Source organism: Oncorhynchus nerka, linkage group LG24 (genome assembly GCF_034236695.1).
Source record: "Oncorhynchus nerka isolate Pitt River linkage group LG24, Oner_Uvic_2.0, whole genome shotgun sequence".
NCBI lineage: Eukaryota > Metazoa > Chordata > Actinopteri > Salmoniformes > Salmonidae > Oncorhynchus > Oncorhynchus nerka.
In genome coordinates this window covers 95,868,658-95,885,295 of record NC_088419.1, presented here as the reverse complement: position 1 = coordinate 95,885,295, position 16,638 = coordinate 95,868,658, and the positions used below count along the sequence as shown (strand labels likewise).

The following is a 16,638-nucleotide window of genomic DNA, read 5'->3' as shown; positions in this document are numbered from 1 at the left end:
CAGGGACAAGGCCAACAGTCTAGTCTACAGGGACAAGGCCAACAGTCTAGTCTACAGGGACAAGGCCAACAGTCTCGTCTACAGGGACAAGGCCAACAGTCTAGTCTACAGGGACAAGGCCAACAGTCTAGTCTACAGGGACAAGGCCAACAGTCTAGTCTACAGGGACAAGGCCAACAGTCTAGTAAGACCAACAGTCTAGTATACAGAGACAAGGCCAACAGTCTAGTCTACAGAGACAAGGCCAACAGTCTAGTCTACAGGGACAAGGCCAACAGTCTAGTCTACAGGGACAAGGCCAACAGTCTAGTCTACAGGGACAAGGCCAACAGTCTAGTCTACAGGGACAAGGCCAACAGTCTAGTCTACAGGGACAAGGCCAACAGTCTAGTCTACAGGGACAAGGCCAACAGTCTAGTCTACAGGGACAAGGCCAACAGTCTAGTCTACAGGGACAAGGCCAACAGTCTAGTCTACAGGGACAAGGCCAACAGTCTAGTCTACAGAGACAAGGCCAACAGTCTAGTCTACAGAGACAAGGCCAACAGTCTAGTCTACAGAGACAAGGCCAACAGTCTAGTCTGCAGGGACAAGGCCAACAGTCTAGTCTGCAGGGACAAGGCCAACAGTCTACTACCCCCCCCCCCCCCCCACCCCAATTGCTCAGCACTAATGGCAGCCCCCTCTGAACCACCGATTCAGTAGCCTAAAGACAAACACGTCATTAATGAATAAAGTTAGCCCTGGTCCTGTACCTCACAGGAATGTACTAATAATCTATTTAACAGTGAGTCCCACTGTCTGTCACCCAGACGGCCTGCTGGTGATTAACACAACATAATTACTGATGACTGAGACAGTCCCTCGGTAATGCTGGTCCAACAGGCATCGTTGTACATCAACACTCCTTGAGTTCTCGTTCTCACAAAAACATACTCAAGCGTCCTCTTGACAATGTCTTAGCCAGCTATGCCAGCGAACAGCTAGCATTTTGAGGGAGACATTTCAAGCTGAGGAGTGAGGACACCCAATCCCAACCCAAACTCTGTTCCAATGGACAGTGGAGGGAGGGGTTGAAACGATTACAGGCAGCTCCAAGGCAACACTTCTCAAGTAACTGAACAGATGCAATAGGACCCAGCAGGAAGCAATAGGACATAACAGGAAGCAATAGGACATAACAGGAAGCAATTGGACATAACAGGAAGCAATTGGACATAACAGGAAGCAATAGGACATAACAGGAAGCAATAGGACCCAGCAGGAAGCAATAGGACATAACAGGAAGACAACTGTAGTATGACTAGACCTACCTCTTCCTGTGGAAGTATTGACCCAACAGCTGGTACGACGGTTCTTTGGTCTCCTCCAGGTCAGTGCTTCTTTCTTCACGTCTGAAAGAGAGAGCAGGCATGTAGGACTGTCTGAGCTGGGTCAGGGTGAACCTCTACAACAGTCCTTCCTGGGAGAGCTTGGTATAGAAATACATTATTACTACAACCTCTACAACAGTCATTCCTGGGAAAGCTTGGTATAGAAATACATTATGACTACAACCTCTACAACAGTCCTTCCTGTGAGAGCTTGGTATAGAAATACATTATGACTACAACCTCTACAACAGTCCTTCCTGGGTGAACTAGAAATACATTATGACTACAACCTCTACAACAGTCCTTCCTGGGAGAGCTTGGTATAGAAATACATTATGACTACAACCTCTACAACAGTCCTTCCTGTGAGAGCTTGGTATAGAAATACATTATGACTACAACCTCTACAACAGTCCTTCCTGGGAAATACATTATGAGCTTGTCCTTCCTGGGAGAGCTTGGTATAGAAATACATTATGACTACAACCTCTACAACAGTCCTTCCTGTGGGAGAGCTTGGTATAGAAATACATTATGACTACAACCTCTACAACAGTCCTTCCTGGGAGAGCTTGGCATAGAAATAGAACCAATGACTACAAGGTTCAAAGTCATTCATTCTATTTTCTGAGAAGTTACGTAATCTTTCGCACAAAGGCCAACACCAACACAGACACTATTCTGGTCGAAGCCTTAAGAGTTCATATCATTGAATTCATTGTACAGTAGCCTGAGCGCCAGTTTGATAGTGCTATCATGTCAACTCCTTCACTCATTGTCATGCCAAACATGAGAAATAGAGTTGGCAATGGCACAAACAGATCTGGGACCAGGCTAATGATACAGTGCTCCTGAAACTGAACTCAGCATAAGGAGCAGGCTACTCTTTCCCTGTCCTTCCTGTCTATCTGCCTGTCTGTCTGTATCAACCAACTGGTCCTTCCTGTCTATCTGCCTGTCTGTCTGTATCAACCAACTGGTCCTTCCTGTCTGTCTGTATCAACCAACTGGTCCTTCCTGTCTGTCTGTCTGTATCAACCAACTGGTCCTTCCTTCCTGTCTGTCTGATCAACCAACTGGTCCTTCCTGTCTGTCTGTCTGGTCAACCAACTGGTCCTTCCTTCCTGTCTGTCTGATCAACCAACTGGTCCTTCCTGTCTGTCTGTCTGTCTGTATCAACCAACTGGTTCTTCCTGTCTGTCTGTCTGTCTGTCTGTCTGTCTGTCTGTCTGTCTGTCTGTATCAACCAACTGGTCCTTCCTGTCTGTCTGATCAACCAACTGGTCCTTCCTGTCTGTCTGTCTGTCTGTATCAACCAACTGGTCCTTCCTGTCTGTCTGTCTGTATCAACCAACTGGTTCTTCCTGTCTGTCTGTCTGTCGGTCTGTATCAACCAACTGGTCCTTCCTGTCTGTCTGTCTGTATCAACCAACTGGTTCTTCCTGTCTGTCTGTCTGTCTGTCTGTCTGTCTGTCTGTCTGTCTGTCTGTATCAACCAACTGGTCCTTCCTGTCTGTCTGATCAACAAACTGGTCATTCCTGTCTGTCTGTATCAACCAACTGGGGCTTCCTGTCTGTCTGTCTGATCAACAAACTGGTCCTTCCTGTCTGTCTGTCTGTCTGTCTGTCTGTATCAACCAACTGGTCCTTCCTGTCTGTCTGTCTGTATCAACCAACTGGTCCTTCCTGTCCATCATACCCACCAACTGGTCCTTCCTGTCCATCATACCCACCAACTGGTCCTTCCTGTCCATCATACCCACCAACTGGTCCTTCCTGTCCATCATACCCACCAACTGGTCCTTCCTGTCCATCATACCCACCAACTGGTCCTTCCTGTCCATCATACACACTAACTGGTCCTTCTTGTCCATCATACCCACCAACTGGTCCTTCCTGTCCATCATACCCACCAACTGGTCCTTCCTGTCCATCATACCCACCAACTGGTCCTTCCTGTCCATCATACCCACCAACTGGTCCTTCCTGTCCATCATACCCACCAACTGGTCCTTCCTATACGTGTTTGCATGTCCTGGATTCAATGCAAATTGTGAGTCTAACACAACAAGGAGAAGTCCAGTACAACAAGGAGGAGTTCAGTACAACAAGGAGGAGTCTAACACAACAAGGAGGAGTCCAGTACAACAAGGAGGAGTCTAACACAACAAGGAGGAGTCTAACACAACAAGGAGTCTAACACAACAAGGAGGAGTCCAGTACAACAAGGAGGAGTCTAACACAACAAGGAGGAGTCCAGTACAACAAGGAGGAGTCTAACACAACAAGGAGTCTAACACAACAAGGAGGAGTCCAGTACAACAAGGAGGAGTCTAACACAACAAGGAGGAGTCCAGTACAACAAGGAGGAGTCTAACACAACAAGGAGGAGTCCAGTACAACAAGGAGGAGTCCAGTACAACAAGGAGGAGTCTAACACAACAAGGAGGAGTCCAGTACAACAAGGAGGAGTCCAGTAGAACAAGGAGGAGTCTAACACAACAAGGAGGAGTCTAACACAACAAGGAGGAGTCCAGTACAACAAGGAGGAGTCCAGTACAACAAGGAGAAGTCTAACACAACAAGGAGGAGTCTAACACAATAAGGAGGAGTCCAGTACAACAAGGAGGAGTCTAACACAACAAGGAGGAGTCCAGTACAACAAGGAGGAGTCCAGTACAACAAGGAGGAGTCTAACACAACAAGGAGGAGTCTAACACAATAAGGAGGAGTCCAGTACAACAAGGAGGAGTCCAGTACAACAAGGAGGAGTCTAACACAACAAGGAGTCTAACACAACAAGGAGGAGTCCAGTACAACAAGGAGGAGTCTAACACAACAAGGAGGAGTCCAGTACAACAAGGAGGAGTCTAACACCACAAGGAGAAGTCCAGTACAACAAGGAGGAGTCTAACACAACAAGGAGGAGTCCAGTACAACAAGGAGGAGTCTAACACAATAAGGAGGAGTCCAGTACAACAAGGAGGAGTCCAGTACAACAAGGAGGAGTCTAACACAACAAGGAGGAGTCCAGTACAACAAGGAGGAGTCTAACACAACAAGGAGGAGTCTAACACAACAAGGAGTCTAACACAACAAGGAGGAGTCCAGTACAACAAGGAGGAGTCTAACACAACAAGGAGGAGTCCAGTACAACAAGGAGGAGTCCAGTACAACAAGGAGGAGTCCAGTACAACAAGGAGGAGTCTAACACAACAAGGAGGAGTCCAGTACAACAAGGAGGAGTCTAACACCACAAGGAGAAGTCCAGTACAACAAGGAGGAGTCCAGTACAACAAGGAGGAGTCCAGTACAACAAGGAGGAGTCTAACACAACAAAGAGGAGTCCAGTACAACAAGGAGGAGTCTAACACAACAAGGAGGAGTCTAACACAACAAGGAGGAGTCTAACACAACAAGGAGGAGTCTAACACCACAAGGAGGAGTCTAACACAACAAGGAGAAGTCTAACACAACAAAGAGAAGTCTAACACCACAAGGAGGAGTCTAACACAACAAGGAGGAGTCTAACACAACAAGGAGGAGTCTAACACAACAAGGAGGAGTCTAAGACCACAAGGAGGAGTCTAACACCACAAGGAGAAGTCCAGTACAACAAGGAGGAGTCCAGTACAACAAGGAGGAGTCTAACACAACAAGGAGGAGTCTAACACAACAAGGAGTCTAACACAACAAGGAGGAGTCCAGTACAACAAGGAGGAGTCCAGTACAACAAGGAGGAGTCTAACACAACAAGGAGGAGTCTAACACAACAAGGAGTCTAACACAACAAGGAGGAGTCCAGTACAACAAGGAGGAGTCTAACACAACAAGGAGGAGTCCAGTACAACAAGGAGGAGTCCAGTACAACAAGGAGGAGTCCAGGACAACAAGGAGGAGTCTAACACAACAAAGAGGAGTCCAGTACAACAAGGAGGAGTCTAACACCACAAGGAGGAGTCCAGTACAACAAGGAGGAGTCCAGCACAACAAGGAGGAGTCCAGCACAACAAGGAGGAGTCTAACACAACAAGGAGAAGTCCAGTACAACAAGGAGGAGTCTAACACAACAAGGAGGAGTCCAGCACAACAAGGAGGAGTCTAACACAACAAGGAGAAGTCCAGTACAACAAGGAGGAGTCCAGTACAACAAGGAGGAGTCCAACACAACAAGGAGGAGTCTAAGACAACAAGGAGGAGTCTAAGACAACAAGGAGGAGTCTAAGACAACAAGGAGGAGTCCAGTACAACAAGGAGGAGTCTAACACAACACGGAGGAGTCCAGTACAACAAGGAGGAGTCTAACACAACAAGGAGGAGTCTAACACAACAAGGAGGAGTCTAACACAACAAGGAGGAGTCCAGTACAACAAGGAGGAGTCTAACACAACAAGGAGGAGTCCAGTACAACAAGGAGGAGTCCAGTACAACAAGGAGGAGTCTAACACAACAAGGAGGAGTCTAACACAACAAGGAGGAGTCCAGTACAACAAGGAGGAGTCTAACACAACAAGGAGGAGTCCAGTACAACAAGGAGGAGTCCAGTACAACAAGGAGGAGTCCAGTACAACAAGGAGGAGTCTAACACAACAAGGAGGAGTCCAGTACAACAAGGAGGAGTCTAACACCACAAGGAGAAGTCTAACACAACAAGGAGAAGTCTAACACAATAAGGAGGAGTCCAGTACAACAAGGAGGAGTCCAGTACAACAAGGAGGAGTTCAGTAAAACAAGGAGGAGTCTAACACAACAAGGAGGAGTCCAGTACAACAAGGAGGAGTCTAACACAACAAGGAGGAGTCTAACACAACAAGGAGGAGTCTAACACAACAAGGAGGAGTCTAATACCACAAGGAGGAGTCCAGTACAACAAGGAGGAGTCTAACACAACAAGGAGGAGTCCAGTACAACAAGGAGGAGTCCAGTACAACAAGGAGGAGTCTAACACAACAAGGAGGAGTCTAACACAACAAGGAGGAGTCCAGTACAACAAGGAGGAGTCCAGTACAACAAGGAGAAGTCTAACACAACAAGGAGGAGTCCAGTACAACAAGGAGGAGTCCAGTACAACAAGGAGGAGTCCAGCACAACAAGGAGGAGTCCAGCACAACAAGGAGGAGTCCAACACAACAAGGAGGAGTCTAAGACAACAAGGAGGAGTCTAACACAACAAGGAGGAGTCCAGTACAACAAGGAGGAGTCCAGTACAACAAGGAGGAGTCTAACACAACACGGAGGAGTCCAGTACAACAAGGAGGAGTCTAACACAACAAGGAGGAGTCTAACACAACAAGGAGGAGTCCAGTACAACAAGGAGGAGTCTAACACAACAAGGAGGAGTCCAGTACAACAAGGAGGAGTCCAGTACAACAAGGAGGAGTCTAACACAACAAGGAGGAGTCTAACACAACAAGGAGGAGTCCAGTACAACAAGGAGGAGTCTAACACAACAAGGAGGAGTCCAGTACAACAAGGAGGAGTCCAGTACAACAAGGAGGAGTCCAGTACAACAAGGAGGAGTCTAACACCACAAGGAGAAGTCTAACACAACAAGGAGGATTCCAGTACAACAAGGAGGATTCCAGTACAACAAGGAGGAGTCTAACACAACAAGGAGGAGTCTAACACAACAAGGAGGAGTCCAGTACAACAAGGAGGAGTCCAGTACAACAAGGAGGAGTCTAACACAACAAGGAGGAGTCTAACACAACAAGGAGGAGTCTAACACAACAAGGAGGAGTCCAGTACAACAAGGAGGAGTCCAGCACAACAAGGAGGAGTCTAACACAACAAGGAGGAGTCTAACACAACAAGGAGTCTAACACAACAAGGAGTCTAACACAACAAGGAGGAGTCCAGTACAACAAGGAGGAGTCCAGCACAACAAGGAGGAGTCTAACACAACAAGGAGGAGTCTAACACAACAAGGAGGAGTCTAACACAACAAGGAGGAGTCTAACACAACAAGGAGGAGTCCAGTACAACAAGGAGGAGTCTAACACAACAAGGAGGAGTCCAGTACAACAAGGAGGAGTCCAGTACAACAAGGAGGAGTCTAACACAACAAGGAGGAGTCCAGTACAACAAGGAGGAGTCCAGCACAACAAGGAGGAGTCTAACACAACAGGGAGGAGTCCAGTACAACAAGGAGGAGTCCAGTACAACAAGGAGGAGTCTAACACAACAAGGAGGAGTCTAACACAACAAGGAGGAGTCTAACACAACAAGGAGGAGTCTAACACAACAAGGAGGAGTCCAGTACAACAAGGAGGAGTCTAACACAACAAGGAGAAGTCCACTACAACAAGGAGGAGTCCAGTACAACAAGGAGGAGTCTAACACAACAGGGAGGAGTCCAGTACAACAAGGAGGAGTCCAGTACAACAAGGAGGAGTCTAACACAACAAGGAGGAGTCCAGTACAACAAGGAGGAGTCTAACACAACAAGGAGGAGTCCAGTACAACAAGGAGGAGTCTAACACCACAAGGAGAAGTCTAACACAACAAGGAGAAGTCCAGTACAACAAGGAGGAATCCAGTACAACAAGGAGGAGTCCAGCACAACAAGGAGGAGTCCAGCACAACAAGGAGGAGTCTAACACAACAAGGAGAAGTCCAGTACAACAAGGAGGAGTCCAGTACAACAAGGAGGAGTCTAACACAACAAGGAGAAGTCCAGTACAACAAGGAGGAGTCTAACACAACAAGGAGGAGTCCAGTACAACAAGGAGGAGTCCAGCACAACAAGGAGGAGTCCAACACAACAAGGAGGAGTCTAAGACAACAAGGAGGAGTCTAACACAACAAGGAGGAGTCCAGTACAACAAGGAGGAGTCCAGTACAACAAGGAGGAGTCTAACACAACACGGAGGAGTCCAGTACAACAAGGAGGAGTCTAACACAACAAGGAGGAGTCTAACACAACAAGGAGGAGTCTAACACAACAAGGAGGAGTCCAGTACAACAAGGAGGAGTCTAACACAACAAGGAGGAGTCCAGTACAACAAGGAGGAGTCTAACACAACAAGGAGGAGTCTAACACAACAAGGAGGAGTCCAGTACAACAAGGAGGAGTCTAACACAACAAGGAGGAGTCCAGTACAACAAGGAGGAGTCCAGTACAACAAGGAGGAGTCCAGTACAACAAGGAGGAGTCTAACACAACAAGGAGGAGTCCAGTACAACAAGGAGGAGTCTAACACAACAAGGAGGAGTCCAGTACAACAAGGAGGAGTCCAGTACAACAAGGAGGAGTCTAACACCACAAGGAGAAGTCTAACACAACAAGGAGAAGTCCAGTACAACAAGGAGGAGTCCAGTACAACAAGGAGGAGTCCAGTACAACAAGGAGGAGTCTAACACAACAAGGAGGATTCCAGTACAACAAGGAGGATTCCAGTACAACAAGGAGGAGTCTAACACAACAAGGAGGAGTCTAACACAACAAGGAGGAGTCCAGTACAACAAGGAGTCTAACACAACAAGGAGGAGTCCAGTACAACAAGGAGGAGTCCAGCACAACAAGGAGGAGTCTAACACAACAAGGAGGAGTCTAACACAACAAGGAGGAGTCTAACACAACAAGGAGGAGTCCAGTACAACAAGGAGGAGTCCAGTACAACAAGGAGGAGTCTAACACAACAAGGAGGAGTCTAACACAACAAGGAGGAGTCTAACACAACAAGGAGGAGTCCAGTACAACAAGGAGGAGTCTAACACAACAAGGAGGAGTCCAGTACAACAAGGAGGAGTCTAACACAACAAGGGGGAGTCTAACACAACAAGGAGGAGTCCAGTACAACAAGGAGGAGTCCAGTACAACAAGGAGGAGTCTAACACAACAAGGAGGAGTCTAACACAACAAGGAGAAGTCCAGTACAACAAGGAGGAGTCTAACACAACAAGGAGGAGTCCAGTACAACAAGGAGGAGTCTAACACAACAAGGAGGAGTCCAGTACAACAAGGAGGAGTCCAGTACAACAAGGAGGAGTCTAACACAACAAGGAGGAGTCTAACACAACAAGGAGGAGTCCAGTACAACAAGGAGGAGTCTAACACAACAAGGAGGAGTCTAACACAACAAGGAGGAGTCCAGTACAACAAGGAGGAGTCCAGTACAACAAGGAGGAGTCCAGTACAACAAGGAGGAGTCTAACACAACAAGGAGGAGTCTAACACAACAAGGAGGATTCCAGTACAACAAGGAGGATTCCAGTACAACAAGGAGGAGTCTAACACAACAAGGAGGAGTCTAACACAACAAGGAGGAGTCCAGTACAACAAGGAGGAGTCCAGTACAACAAGGAGGAGTCCAGTACAACAAGGAGGAGTCTAACACAACAAGGAGGAGTCTAACACAACAAGGAGGATTCCAGTACAACAAGGAGGATTCCAGTACAACAAGGAGGAGTCTAACACAACAAGGAGGAGTCTAACACCACAAGGAGGAGTCTAACACCACAAGGAGGAGTCCAGTACAACAAGGAGGAGTCTAACACAACAAGGAGGAGTCCAGTACAACAAGGAGGAGTCTAACACAACAAGGAGGAGTCCAGTACAACAAGGAGGAGTCTAACACAACAAGGAGGAGTCCAGTACAACAAGGAGGAGTCTAACACAACAAGGAGGAGTCTAACACAACAAGGAGGAGTCTAACACAACAAGGAGGAGTCCAGTACAACAAGGAGGAGTCCAGTACAACAAGGAGAAGTCTAACACAACAAGGAGGAGTCTAACACAATAAGGAGGAGTCCAGTACAACAAGGAGGAGTCTATAACACAACAAGGAGGAGTCTAACACAACAAGGAGGAGTCTAACACAACAAGGAGGAGTCTATAACACAACAAGGAGGAGTCTAACACAACAAGGAGGAGTCCAGTACAACAAGGAGGAGTCTAACACAACAAGGAGAAGTCCACTACAACAAGGAGAAGTCCACTACAACAAGGAGGAGTCCAGTACAACAAGGAGGAGTCTAACACAACAAGGAGGAGTCCAGTACAACAAGGAGGAGTTCAGTAAAACAAGGAGGAGTCTAACACAACAAGGAGGAGTCCAGTACAACAAGGAGGAGTCTAACACAACAAGGAGGAGTCTAACACAACAAGGAGGAGTCTAACACAACAAGGAGGAGTCTAACACAACAAGGAGGAGTCTAACACAACAAGGAGGAGTCCAGTACAACAAGGAGGAGTCTAACACAACAAGGAGGAGTCCAGTACAACAAGGAGGAGTCTAACACAACAAGGAGGAGTCCAGTACAACAAGGAGGAGTCTAACACAACAAGGAGGAGTCTAACACAACAAGGAGGAGTCTAACACAACAAGGAGGAGTCCAGTACAACAAGGAGGAGTCCAGTACAACAAGGAGAAGTCTAACACAACAAGGAGGAGTCTAACACAATAAGGAGGAGTCCAGTACAACAAGGAGGAGTCTATAACACAACAAGGAGGAGTCTAACACAACAAGGAGGAGTCTAACACAACAAGGAGGAGTCTATAACACAACAAGGAGGAGTCTAACACAACAAGGAGGAGTCTAACACAACAAGGAGGAGTCCAGTACAACAAGGAGGAGTCTAACACAACAAGGAGAAGTCCACTACAACAAGGAGAAGTCCACTACAACAAGGAGGAGTCCAGTACAACAAGGAGGAGTCTAACACAACAAGGAGGAGTCCAGTACAACAAGGAGGAGTTCAGTAAAACAAGGAGGAGTCTAACACAACAAGGAGGAGTCCAGTACAACAAGGAGGAGTCTAACACAACAAGGAGGAGTCTAACACAACAAGGAGGAGTCTAACACAACAAGGAGGAGTCTAACACAACAAGGAGGAGTCTAACACAACAAGGAGGAGTCCAGTACAACAAGGAGGAGTCTAACACAACAAGGAGGAGTCTAACACAACAAGGAGAAGTCTAACACAACAAGGAGAAGTCCACTACAACAAGGAGAAGTCCACTACAACAAGGAGGAGTCCAGTACAACAAGGAGGAGTCTAACACAACAAGGAGGAGTCTAACACAACAAGGAGGAGTCTAACACAACAAGGAGGAGTCTAACACAACAAGGAGGAGTCTAACACAACAAGGAGGAGTCCAGTACAACAAGGAGGAGTCTAACACAACAAGGAGAAGTCCACTACAACAAGGAGAAGTCCACTACAACAAGGAGGAGTCCAGTACAACAAGGAGGAGTCTAACACAACAAGGAGGAGTCCAGTACAACAAGGAGGAGTCCAGTACAACAAGGAGGAGTCTAACACAACAAGGAGGAGTCCAGTACAACAAGGAGGAGTCTAACACCACAAGGAGAAGTCTAACACAACAAGGAGAAGTCTAACACAACAAGGAGAAGTCCAGTACAACAAGGAGGAGTCCAGTACAACAAGGAGGAGTCCAGTACAACAAGGAGGAGTCTAACACAACAAGGAGGAGTCCAGTACAACAAGGAGGAGTCTAACACAACAAGGAGGAGTCTAACACAACAAGGAGGAGTCCAGTACAACAAGGAGGAGTCTAACACAACAAGGAGGAGTCCAGTACAACAAGGAGGAGTCTAACACAACAAGGAGAAGTCCACTACAACAAGGAGGAGTCCAGTACAACAAGGAGGAGTCCAGTACAACAAGGAGGAGTCCAGTACAACAAGGAGGAGTCCAGCACAACAAGGAGGAGTCTAACACAACAAGGAGAAGTCCAGTACAACAAGGAGGAGTCCAGTACAACAAGGAGGAGTCTAACACAACAAGGAGAAGTCCAGTACAACAAGGAGGAGTCTAACACAACAAGGAGGAGTCCAGTACAACAAGGAGGAGTCCAGCACAACAAGGAGGAGTCCAACACAACAAGGAGGAGTCTAACACAACAAGGAGGAGTCTAAGACAACAAGGAGGAGTCTAACACAACAAGGAGGAGTCCAGTACAACAAGGAGGAGTCTAACACAACACGGAGGAGTCCAGTACAACAAGGAGGAGTCTAACACAACAAGGAGGAGTCTAACACAACAAGGAGGAGTCTAACACAACAAGGAGGAGTCCAGTACAACAAGGAGGAGTCTAACACAACAAGGAGGATTCCAGTACAACAAGGAGGAGTCTAACACAACAAGGAGGAGTCTAACACAAGAAGGAGGAGTCCAGTACAACAAGGAGTCTAACACAACAAGGAGGAGTCCAGTACAACAAGGAGGAGTCCAGCACAACAAGGAGGAGTCTAACACAACAAGGAGGAGTCTAACACAACAAGGAGGAGTCTAACACAACAAGGAGGAGTCCAGTACAACAAGGAGGAGTCTAACACAACAAGGAGGAGTCTAACACAACAAGGAGGAGTCCAGTACAACAAGGAGGAGTCTAACACAACAAGGAGGAGTCCAGTACAACAAGGAGGAGTCTAACACAACAAGGGGGAGTCTAACACAACAAGGAGGAGTCCAGTACAACAAGGAGGAGTCTAACACAACAAGGAGGAGTCTAACACAACAAGGAGGAGTCTAACACCACAAGGAGGAGTCCAGTACAACAAGGAGGAGTCCAGTACAACAAGGAGGAGTCTAACACAACAAGGAGAAGTCCAGTACAACAAGGAGGAGTCCAGTACAACAAGGAGGAGTCTAACACAACAAGGAGAAGTCCAGTACAACAAGGAGGAGTCTAACACCACAAGGAGGAGTCCAGTACAACAAGGAGGAGTCCAGTACAACAAGGAGGAGTTCAGTAAAACAAGGAGGAGTCTAACACAACAAGGAGGAGTCCAGTACAACAAGGAGGAGTCTAACACAACAAGGAGGAGTCTAACACAACAAGGAGGAGTCCAGTACAACAAGGAGGAGTGTAACACAACAAGGAGGAGTCTAACACCACAAGGAGGAGTCTAACACCACAAGGAGGAGTCTAACACAACAAGGAGGAGTCTAACACAACAAGGAGGAGTCCAGTACAACAAGGAGGAGTCTAACACAACAAGGAGGAGTCTAACACCACAAGGAGGAGTCCAGTACAACAAGGAGGAGTCCAGTACAACAAGGAGGAGTCTAACACAACAAGGAGGAGTCTAACACAACAAGGAGAAGTCCAGTACAACAAGGAGGAGTCTAACACAACAAGGAGAAGTCCAGTACAACAAGGAGGAGTCTAACACCACAAGGATGAGTCCAGTACAACAAGGAGGAGTCCAGTACAACAAGGAGGAGTCTAACACAACAAGGAGGAGTCTAACACAACAAGGAGGAGTCTAACACAACAAGGAGAAGTCCAGTACAACAAGGAGGAGTCCAGTACAACAAGGAGGAGTCTAACACAAGGAGAAGTCCAGTACAACAAGGAGGAGTCCAGTACAACAAGGAGGAGTCCAGCACAACAAGGAGGAGTCTAACACAACAAGGAGGAGTCTAACACAACAAGGAGGAGTCCAGTACAACAAGGAGGAGTCTAACACAACAAGGAGGAGTCCAGTACAACAAGGAGGAGTCCAGTACAACAAGGAGGAGTCTAACACAACAAGGAGGAGTCCAGTACAACAAGGAGGAGTCTAACACAACAAGGAGGAGTCCAGTACAACAAGGAGGAGTCTAACACAACAAGGAGGAGTCCAGTACAACAAGGAGGAGTCTAACACAACAAGGAGGAGTCTAACACAACAAGGAGGAGTCCAGTACAACAAGGAGGAGTCTAACACAACAAGGAGGAGTCCAGTACAACAAGGAGGAGTCTAACACAACAAGGGGGAGTCTAACACAACAAGGAGGAGTCCAGTACAACAAGGAGGAGTCCAGTACAACAAGGAGGAGTCTAACACAACAAGGAGGAGTCCAGTACAACAAGGAGGAGTCCAGTACAACAAGGAGGAGTCTAACACAACAAGGAGAAGTCCAGTACAACAAGGAGGAGTCTAACACAACAAGGAGGAGTCCAGTACAACAAGGAGGAGTCCAGCACAACAAGGAGGAGTCTAACACAACAAGGAGGAGTCTAACACAACAAGGAGGAGTCCAGTACAACAAGGAGGAGTCTAACACCACTATGTCACTGAGCCGTGTAAGGTGAGAGATCGGCCTTTCACCATCACTATGTCACTGAGCCGTGTAAGGTGAGAGATCGGCCTTTCACCATCACTATGTCACTGAGCAGAGTAAGGTGAGAGATCAGCCTTTCACCTACAGCATACAGGCTCCTTCACAGTAATAAATCATGGCTGTCCAGATCAGAGCAGAACAGTTACCTGTTCCAAAGGGCTTGGGTCAAAAGCAGTGCACCATGGGAAAACGGTGCCATTTGGAACACAGAGTGTGGAGGGATGGATGCAGTCTCCTCTCTCTCTCTCTCTCTCTGCTGACCCTTCAATCCTCTTGCTCTTCCTTATGTGTAATGTGACATTAGTCATTCTGCTCTCTCTTCTGCACTTAGCCACTGGGAATTAGTTTAGCTCCGACTGCACTATATCTCAATATGTACTCAAGCTCTTCAATCTGTATTATGAGGTTGATAATTAAAAAATGTACACTAGTAACATGTTGTGTCATATATATATTTATATATAATGTTCTGGATAGGAGTTAACAGAATATAGTGGGTCGGAATTCAAATCCGCATGCATAATAGTACCACATGAGTAGCTCTGCAGTCCTACAAGTATCCTGATCTCACCTGAGATTTCTACATCTTTTTTTCCCCCCAGTCCAACAGCCATTAAAACCTTCTATTAAAAACACACACACACAGGCCTGGTAGTGCCTCTAGTCTCAGCCTCGTAGTAGTGCTGCCTGGGCTCAAAGCAAGGCAGATAGCTGAGGGACTCTTCACTTTTAACTTGAGCATCCCGTCTCCACGACTGTCAAACATGTTCTTTTAAAGCAGAGATCTTAAAGACAGTTGGGTTTAATGATGTGTGAGGAAGGATGACTCCGATATATATATATATTTCGGTTTGATGAGCAAGCTGAGCTCTCTGGGGACCTTGATGTTATTGATTTGAATTGATATGAAGCTCTTCAGCAGCAACTTGAGGGGGAAGGTATTAAAATTGCAGCGTGTTAGCTACTTTGGAGATGAACAGAACAATGTATTTGGTGTCCTGACATGATGATTAGTCCCCAGACTTACATATTTCCATTCTTGAAATGCATTGGGAGCAACTTGAGTCCTTGTAAACTGTGTCAGTATGAAAAACAAAATAAGCATCTACATATTACATTAGCCTCTATTCAATGATTGATAATTATGGTAAGAACTAGGGTCAAGTGTAGTATTACACGGGCGCTTAATAAAGCCCGTATTCACTGTAGTATTACACGGGCGCTTAATAAAGCCCGTATTCACTGAAACAACTCGGATGTGTTAGGAAGTGTCATGTCTTTACATGGACTCCTGCACTGCGCCTGCGCACACAGGCTCTCCTGAACCAGCTGAACAGATTGTTTTTGACAAGTAAAAGACAGTCGTGTTTACACGTCAGGATTGACAAGTGTGTCGCTTCTCTAGACTACGGCAGTCTCAACAAAACTATTCAAATGATGAATAATGAAACTATTAAAATGGGGAAGAAACAGAAAATAGACGTTGCCCCGGGAAGCTAAAACATTCTCTTCCGTATCGGTCATACAGGCCACCTCGCAGAATGCACTTCAACAGACACAATCTGACTCAGACCTGTCCAGTACTATGTTCTTTACTTCAAACTACTGCTACAATATGTCTTTGGAAAATGTAACAAGTTCGCTTAGTGGTGAAAATCAAAAACTCTCGACCTCCTTTCCGAGCGGGCAGCCCTCGACTTCAACTCAGCTACAGTAACAACCATCACCGAAATTTAGCTATTTCTTCTGCATTTCTTTACATAAAAAAAAAAAAAGCTAACAACATGGCATCAAAAGCTACATTTCTATAATCTCCTATGTTAAAAGAATTAAATAGGAAAAGAGGTTTCCATGTTTCTCTTACCTCGGCTTTCTAGGAATCAACCGTTTCTGAATCCCACTAAGAAAGTGAAACTTCTTTCCCCCAGACCTGAGTGGCAGGCGGTGACGTCAGAGCAGGAACTACCACAGGTCAGAGAGTCGGTGGAGATGTTTGACCATGTAAGGCAGTAATTTAACCATGTAAGCATAGCTGTGGGAAGTAGGGGTGCTGATAGTGCTGCAGCACCCCCCGTGAAAAAAAATCTGAATTAACAAAATGTACTTAAAAAATTAAAAAATGATGTCAGCATCCCAGGCTGTATCATGTCTGGCTGTGATTGGGAGTCTCATAGGGGCGGAGCCCAT

General features: G+C 46.5%; 1 pseudogene; it reads right to left on the bottom strand.

The window, feature by feature from the left end:
* Positions 1-16,422, bottom strand: part of LOC115126846 (lipoma-preferred partner homolog) — a 582,609-nt pseudogene extending 566,187 nt beyond the window's left edge.
* Positions 16,423-16,638: the final 216 nt, after the last annotated feature.